The sequence below is a fragment of the Callithrix jacchus genome, chromosome 5 (genome assembly GCF_049354715.1).
Source record: "Callithrix jacchus isolate 240 chromosome 5, calJac240_pri, whole genome shotgun sequence".
NCBI classification, from domain to species: domain Eukaryota; kingdom Metazoa; phylum Chordata; class Mammalia; order Primates; family Cebidae; genus Callithrix; species Callithrix jacchus.
This window is the reverse complement of record NC_133506.1, coordinates 31,860,252-31,869,100: the sequence shown is the minus strand read 5'-3', so window position 1 is coordinate 31,869,100 and position 8,849 is coordinate 31,860,252. Positions and strand designations below refer to the sequence as shown.

General features: G+C 50.6%; 1 pseudogene; it reads left to right on the top strand.

The window, feature by feature from the left end:
• Positions 1 to 3,838: 3,838 nt before the first annotated feature.
• LOC118154294 (U6 spliceosomal RNA) lies at positions 3,839 to 3,932 on the top strand (annotated as a pseudogene).
• Positions 3,933 to 8,849: the final 4,917 nt, after the last annotated feature.

Below are 8,849 nucleotides of genomic sequence, written 5' to 3'. Positions count from 1 at the left end.
ACTTCTTTGTACTTAGTATTGTTTTTAGAGACAGGGTCTTGCTGTGTCGCTGAGGCTGCAGTGCAGTGGGGCAATCGTAGCTCACCGCAGCCTTGACCTCCTGGGCTTAAACAATCCTCTCACCGTAGCCTCCTGAGTAGCTGGGGCTACAGGCTAATTTATTTTTATGTTGTAGATATGGGGGGGGGGGTCTTGCTATGTTGCCCAGGCAGGTCTTGAACACCTGGCCTCAAGCGATCCTCCTCCATTGGCTTCCCATAGTGCTGAGATTACAGGTGAGGCTCGGCACCCTGCGGAATTCTCTTAATTCCAAGGCCTGCATTTAACAACTGTTGCTGGGAGAAAATTCTTTGAATCACTCTGATTAAAGAATCTGCTTCTCCTTTCTCAAGTGGCCATCAAGAACAGCTGGTTTTCTGTCTAAGGGGCTTCTGAGGTTTGAAAAACGGTGGCTAATGATGTCAAGAGCAACAGCCTGGGACACAGAAAACGCCTTGGCCTGGCCTCGGTCCATCGCACAGCCTAGGCCTCCTGACATCCAGTGAGGATTGTGTTATCATCCACATTTTAGAGATGAGAAAACTGAGGCCTAAAAGGGCCATGTGACCACACACTGACCACCCACTGACACAGCGATTCGAGCCCAGGGTGGCCTGTCCCAAGCCGGGGCTGCCCACCTGCCTCCCCTTTCTCATCCTTGCTCTGGGGTTTGGCTTTTCTCTCCCCGGGTCCCCAGGCGGCCCCGGCCCTGCCTTCGCGTCTCGTGCTGTTCAGGGCCAGGCACAGGAGCTGCTGACCGCGGCTTCGCTGTCATCTCCGACCCCAACGGCAGCTCGCACGGGGCTGGCCCAGCGAACACGTGGCACGAGGTAAGCGGAGACCAAGCGCCGCCAGCAAAGAGCCAGGGGGAGCCGGGAAGACGGGGAGATCAGGGCGACGCTGGAGACCAGGGAGCACAGCACGATTTCGGGAGTCAGACACAGGCGGGACACCGAGCTGTCACCCCGAGGTGTGGCCTCAGGAGGTCCCGCTGAGAGCCGTGAAGGGACGAGGTGGAGACACAGGAGCGGGAGGACGCGGCAAGGGTCGGGTTAGCAAACGGGCAGCGTCGGAGGCCCAGGACGCGGGTCCTGGAGGCGCTGCCGCGGTGGTGGGGGGTGCTCTTTCAGGGGGGCTTGGGGGGCCCGGCCCAGACACCCAGGGCCTGCCGGCGCACCTGCATGATGTTCTGGAAGCTTCCCCGCAGCCTGGTGGGCGGCTGGGGGAGCTGGGCGTGGTCAGCCTGGCTTTGCGGACCCCCCCCCTCCCCGGGCCTCCAGAGCCGACCAGCCCCCGACGGGAGGGGTTGGCTGCGCCTGCCCTGAGGACACGGTTTTCCAGGAGCGGCGATCCCGGGGTGGACTCTCTTGGCGTCGGGGGGGACCCGGGCGCTCTCGGCTCCCCCATGGGGACGCACCCCCTGAGGTCCCGCGACCCAAAACCAAATCACCCACCACCACGACAGCCGCGTGGTTCCCCTGGTGACTTAAAGGAAGGGTTTTTCCTGGTGGGTCCGGGAGGTTTTGGAATGAATGAATGGGGTGAGGCCCGAGGGAGGGGGGTGCCCAGAGGCCGCGGCCTCTGACGGTCCCAGGCTGTGCCCAGGCCCCGGGATGCTGTCCAGGACCCGGAAGGGAGTGAAGTGGAGCCCGCTGGAAGGGAAGGTCAGCGCGGCCGATCAGCCTCCCGCGGTGGGTGGCTCGGTGGTTCCCGCCATCCGCCTGTGTCACCGCCCAGCCCGGGCCCCTCAGGGTGAGGCTGCAGCCAGTGCGTGTGAACGAAGAACCCCGTGATGAATTTTCCTCGGGGGAGATAAAGCCATGAAGGGACTTGAAGTCACCGGGATGGCGTGTGGCATGCAGGATCTAAAGCAGCAGAGCGGAGAGGTGAAGACCGTCTTCCTCCTCCGTGGTCCCTGGATCTGGAGAAGAACGGAACGTGCCCAGAGTCTCTGGTGCCCCTTTTGCCGAGGCGTTGTTGGGGCAGGAGGTTGAAAGGTGGCATCAGTGGATGGGTGGCGTCCCATGTCCTGTGGCTGTCACAGGGGCCAGCATCCAAATGGAACCCTCAAGTAACCCAACTTTCCCAGCAGCTGAGAGTGGTAGCACTGTGTTTAAACGTTCGGGCCTGAGTCAGACAGTGTAAGGTTCAAACCTGCCGAGTCAGTTTTCATTTGGATTCTCTGCAAAGCGGTCCCAGCGGGTAGGATTGGGTGCAAGTGGTGACTGTGGTCCTGGGAGGCAGCTGCAGGGAGGGGACGTGAGAGAGCGGGAAGCCAGCCCAGGACTGTGCACTGACACATTACCACGATGGGCAGCAGGGGCCCACACCTGCTCCGGACCCCCAGTACCACGTGCAGACCACACCTCAGCATTGTCTTGCTGGTGGGTGGGGAAGCCGGGGTCTTGATCTTCTAACACGAAGCAGCTGAGGCTGCCCTGGGGCTGTTAGCCCCTTGGCCCTTCCACCTGCCCTCATCTGGGCTTGGTTGGGTCCCTGGGCAGAGAATGCCTCGGAGACTCACAGTTGCTTTGTTGGGAAGGTGGGGCACCTGCCCTAGAGCCCGTCTCTCCCGCTGCCTGACCTCTTGGTCCCTCCTTGCATGCTGGCAGGATTCTTTAAGCTTTGCCCACAGGTAATGTGGCCTGGCATGGCCTCTGCCTTCCTGTTTGGGGCTTCCTCCCTGTGGAGTGTGCATTGCTGGTGGCGAGCCAATGTACAGGTGCCAATGGGGAAACGCTCCCCTTCCTCCCTGGGATCATTCTCAGACGCACTCCCAAAGGCAGACAGACGGGCTGACTCAATATCCCGCCCCAGCCCTGGCAGCTCTGCCTCCCCAGCCTCACTCCTGCCCCCAGGGGTCCTGGGGCTGGGGTGCAGTTAACAGCCTGCATCTGGCTGGGGTCAGACTCTGCCCTCTGGGGATGGGCTGCAGCGATGACAGTGCTGAGCTGTGCGCGTTGGCGCCAGTCTAAGGGAGACCTTCCAGGACGGTGTGGGTGTGGCTTTGTGGGCATGCAAGGCAGGGCCATGGGCTTAGCCGCATCAGCGCTGGGCTGCAGGGTAAGCAAGGATGGGCAAGGCATTCAACCCTTCGAGTACATCAACAGAATCCCCCACATCCAGAAACAGGCAGAGAGCAAAATTGCTGAGAATGGTGGCTGGACAGGCACACGGTAAATCCAGGAAGATGTCACCCACTGATTTCTTCTCTCCGTGCTGGAGTTCATGGCCACAGTAGGGACCAGTGCCAGAGCTCCCAGACATCCCCAACAGTTCCTCACCGTGGGGGTCAACTGCAGGGAGAGCTCTGACCTCAACACAGGGGCCGAGGACTTGGGACACACCCGCAGCACCTTGTAATGTTCTAGAGATCGTCAAAAAGGTAAAAAAGAAACCAATTCAGCCAAATAACTCATCTTTTTTCTGTGCTATTATTGCAAAGTGTTAACTATTTTTTAAACTTCATCTTCTGAAATAATTTTAGATTTATAGATGAGTTGTAGACATAGCACAAAGTTCCCAAATACCCTTTACCCAGTTTCCCCAAAATGTTAGCAGTTCACGTAGCTACGTGACATTGATCAGAACTAAGAATTTCATCTACTAAGTGTTTTCAGTTGGGTTTCACCCGTTTTTCCACTAATGTAATTTTTCTACTTCAGAATTGAATCCAGGATGCCCTTCAGTATTTATCACCATGTCCCTCTCCTTCCTCTTTCATTTGTCTTTCCTTGTTTTTTGTGACTGTGAACTTTGCAACTGTGTATTTGCTAACTTTTAAAAAACCGAGCTGGCTGTGCTCACTTTGGCACCACATACACTAAAACTGGAACGATACGGAGAAGAGTGGCATGGCTCCTGTGCAAATTTGGGAAGCGTTCCATATTTTTAAGACCAACACCATAAAAACTGGGTGTGTGGCAGTTTTTATGGTGTTAGGTCTGATAGACTGGCCAAAGAAATGATAGACTGGGCTAAGAAAATGTGGCACATATACACCATGGAATACTATGCAGCCATAAAAAGTGATGAGTTCATGTCCTCTGTAGGGATGTGGATGAACCTGTAAACCATCATTCTCAGCAAACTGACACAAGAACAGAAAACCAAACACTGCATGTTCTCACTCACAGGTGGGTGGTGAACAATGAGAACACTTGGGCACAGGGAGAGGAATATCACACACTGGGGTCTATTGGGGGCTGGGGGACTAAGGGAGGGACAGTGGGGAGTAGGGAGGTTGGGGAGGGATAACATTGGGAGAAATGCCTGATGTACATGACAGGAGGGATGGGTACAGCAAACCACCATGTGTGCACCTGCACAGCAGTCCTGCAAGATATTAAACTATAATAAAAAATGTGTTTATATGTCAATGTTAAAGTATGTGTGTGTATACATATTCATATATGCCACTTGAAAATAGCATTCATTTTTGACATAAAGTTTTGATCATGATTTCCAGTAATATTTTCCTATGTAATTTAATAATCTTCAGATACAAGATCATAAGTCTCAACAGTGTGTGGTGTTTTATCTACAACTGTATTGTGATATGTTTGGAGGAGCTACTATCACTGGACATTTGCCTCAGTTTTCCCTGGAATAAATAATCGGTGACATAGAAATCACATGGAAATCTTACGTTAAATCTCTGGTCATTTACTAGGATAAAATCATTAGAAAAAAAGCTTAATTATCTTGGTATAACTGCATTTTTCAGTCTGTGTGCATTTTTTCGAAAACTCACAATTTAATGATGCCTGGGTAGTTTTTTTCCCTTAATGTTTGTTCTTCTAGAACTCAGCAGAGACACATTCACTTTTAAGTTCAAAAAACATCTGCTCTTGGGCGTGAGAGGGGAAATAATCATTCACATCGAGCATTTCAAGCAAAATCTTGTGGCAATGTTAAATGTTGACTTGTGTACGTATGGTAGGTAGTGTGGCAAATGCTCAAATTACTTCTCATTTTTAGGGAAATTACATCTTGAATATATTCATTCTTTATTTGATATCTATTTTTTGAAAAAAGTTTTTTCTACTGTCAAATTAAAACTGAGCTGGCTGAAAACCAGGTTGGTGGTTTTATTTCTGGGACTGTGCAGATGTAGCGGCTGTTTGGTTATTCTGGGTACAGGGCAGCCAAGGACATCTGTGGTTCTCCTGGGCATGGTGCAGTGCTCGAGATTTCCAGAACCAAACTGCATGTCACACTTCTGCATACGTGTGCCTCGATGCACTTCTGGTTGGACTGTGCTCCTGTGAAAACAGACAGCGGTAGGGTGCTAGGACTGCAGCTGAACTTGGTGACGCTTGTCTCGAACGCTTGTGCTTTCATAGAAGGGGCACATTTGAGTCTCCACAAGCTACTCACCTCAGCAGGACTCAATGCGGGCTCTCCCTCCTCCCTCGACTCCCCTCCCGGCACCTGCATGGCTTGGCCTATTGCCTCCTCGGGGATTCCCTCTTGGCTTAAGCTCCCCTGCGGATGTCCAACTTGTGGCTCCAGGCCAGTCTGGGGCTGGGTGTGATGCTGCCTTCTGGGCCTTGTGACCCTGCCACACGCGGCATCCAGGCCCGCCTGTGCCCCCTGTGCAGGCGCGGCCCCGGAGCACTGACTGTGAGCAGCTCCTTGGGTTGCAAAATGGATTCCTGCATCTCCTTTCGGTGTAAGTGTTGCGTCCACATGATGGCAATCCCATTTTCTTCGCCTTTTATTTTAGGTTCTTTCCTGTTCGTTCCACCCAGATTCACAAAGGGATGAACTTTTCTGTCTTTGGCACTCAGTGATTTTCCTAGGATATGTCTTGGTGCTGGTCCTTTCGGGTGGATGTTCTCAAGTACACGCTGTGCTCCCTCAGGATGTATTCAACTCTTCTTTTCTTTCTAAATTCTGTATTATGGGAAAGTCGGTCATTGTAGCGTTCAGTAGTGTGTTTCCCTCTAGATACTTTATTACCTACACGCTGAATCCTTTTTGCCTCCTCCTTAAAAGTACTTTTCACTTTTTCGTTGATTTCCTTATGACTAAAACAAATTCTTTCTCTCAATGCGTTGACTGCCTGTTATTTGCCGTGAGCTCCTCCCATCTTAGCCCTCATTTCTGAGATGATTTTCATCCGTCCTGAATTCATCGCCAAGTCGTCTTTTTTCCGGGTTTCCCTCACTTCCCTCTTCTCCCTCCACACACATTCTGGCATCATGGGGGCCGGGGCCAGGGTGGCCTCCTCAGCTTGCCTTGGGAGTGGGGACTCTACCATCTAGCTTTGTTGTGAATTTGCCCATGTGTTTTTGGTTTTATTATCTAATTTCCATGTTATTTTTGTGTAGGATTCAAGAAGATTTAAAACCCATGTCACTGATGTCATCTTCCTAGAGTCCCCTTCAATCCTCATGGATTTGCTGACACTGGGAGCATCCGGAGAGCGTGTCATGCTAGGGTGGCTGCAGTGACAGGGACAATGAGGAGGGATCATGAGTCCCATAGATGCGCCCAGTTCGACTTCCTCCCAGTACAAGCTGACAGCAGATGTGTGAGGGAGGGAAGTCAGAATGGTCTCAATGACTGTGGCAATGTTCACAAAATGTATGACCACACGAACACATTCCAAGGGCCCATCCCGAGACCCTGGAAAGGGCAACTGTCCACCATTCTGATAAAGATTAAGTAGGCCAGGGTGTATCCATAAGAATAGTACGCAGTCAAGGAGAATCATCTTTCTGAATGAAAAAATAATCTTTTTGTAATAATGAACGTGCATTGTATAAAATTAGAAAAAAGGTAATGAAACATAAAGAAAATTAGAAGATAACAGCATTTCTACCCCCCAGAGGCTATCACTGACACCTTAGCATATATCCTTCCACGTTTTGAAATATTTTGACAATGGTTGCATGCAAAGTGAAGAAAACATCAGTACAAGTTGCATCTACAATGTGACATTGGGTTGTAAAATTATGTATGTTTTGAAAAGTATTAAAATACAATAGACCAAATATGATAACAAGGCTTATTGGGGGGTCATAGGCTTAGTGCTGATTGTTATTTTGTTTCCTATATTTTCCACAACAGGCATGCAGACTTTTGTAATCACGAAAAATGAACTGTGTGAAAAAGTAACGATGGTGATTTCAGAATGGAGGTTCGGTCGTGTGTGTGAAATCGGATGAACGGCTTATTTTATGTCTGCTGATTATGTGTCTGTGTTACGTTGCTTCAGGTTCTCCCCACTCAAAAAAAATCAAATCAGATTGTGGTTTTATTCCCTGACATTAACACGTGGCCTTACAGGAGCGTGTACATGACATGGTCAGTCCGTTGGCATGAGGATTATGTCATTGGGGCATAAACGGGAGAATCAGGACTTTATCTCTAAGCTAAAAGAGGGGATTGGATTCTTTAACGACGATCAGCAAATGCTTTTAGGAAGACTCCTTTCCTATTAAACAATTTCTTAACGTTGCAGTAAATGCTGTGGCCTGTCTACGTCTCGTGAAGCCTGCAGAGGGCTTGGAGGCAGTTTCTTTTGTCCTCAAAACCATGGAAAAGTGTGTCGCAGGAGTCGTAGAGGAGTAATCACAAAGAGGAAAAGGTTGGTCAGGGGGCAGTTAAGGTTACTGATGACCCGTCAGTAGGGTTTGCCAGCCCCAGTCCCTGTTGGGGGACTTCGACTTCCCAAGCAAATGCCACTTGGTGATAAGTCTCCCAGCATTGGCCACCAGCGTGTCCCCTACACTGCTGGAGAAATTTAGGCCTTTAATTAAAATCAGAGTCATGCAACTTGATTATATTTTGGCAGTTTGATTTAAGTGCAAGTTCTTTGAAATGTAAGAGTGTGGTTGGTTTTTAGTGATGTAAACTAAAAGGCCTGGTACTTTGAGGTGACCCAGCCCTGGAAGGCCTCTAGGCTTCTGGTGAGAAGACTGGACACCACACCCACCTGTCCCAGTGCCCTTTCTTTGGGGCTGCCTGTGATACTGGGTTATTCCCCTCACTGTGTGCCACTGTGTTTATCCTGTTGGAATATCATGGTGGACTTGCCAGAGGAGAGGACCCTGCTTTTCAGGAACAGCAGCCTCTCCTTCCTGGCAGAGGCAGCCAGCAGGCACCCCTATCCATGAGCCACAGCTTAACTAAGACACCCCAGTCCAGCTGTGTGCCGTCCCTCTGCTTCTGGGGAGGTTGGAAGGACCAGGAGCATTTGTGCTTGTTTCTAGGGGGCCCTTATTGGGTCTCTGGATCAAGACCTACTCAGGAGAGAAAGACTCTACTCTAGGTTCCATGTTAGGATGAAGGGTGTATCTTTACTCAGATGCAGACAGTGGACAATTACAACTCTGACCTGGGAGTGAGCCACAGCCTTGGTACTCATAGATGCTCTGCTTGGTCCTGCACATTTGTGAACCAGGAGAAGCTAAGTTGTGAGCAGTGTACCTCCACCAGCAAAGCCTCAACTGGAATGTTCTTTAACAGTTGGCTGGGCACGACTGAGTGTAATCCACCACCCCTTTCAGAACGCTGAGGATGAATTTAGAGACACTGAAGCCTCCTGAGGAGAAGTAGGTGTCCACGCACTGCGAGAACTGAAATATCAGGGGATTCCTACACAAATCTCAGAGTCCTTCTGGTGTCCTAGGGGTTTGCTCCCATATAAGGGACTTTCTGGTAGGAAGAGAGTCTCTTTACATTCTTTGTAATATGACCCTGGTGGCTTTGTAGAGCGATCATGTGGCTGAAAGATCATGACCTGTAGGGCCAGGGAGTTGTGTGTGTGAATGTTCTGTGACCTTGGGCAAGTGACTTAG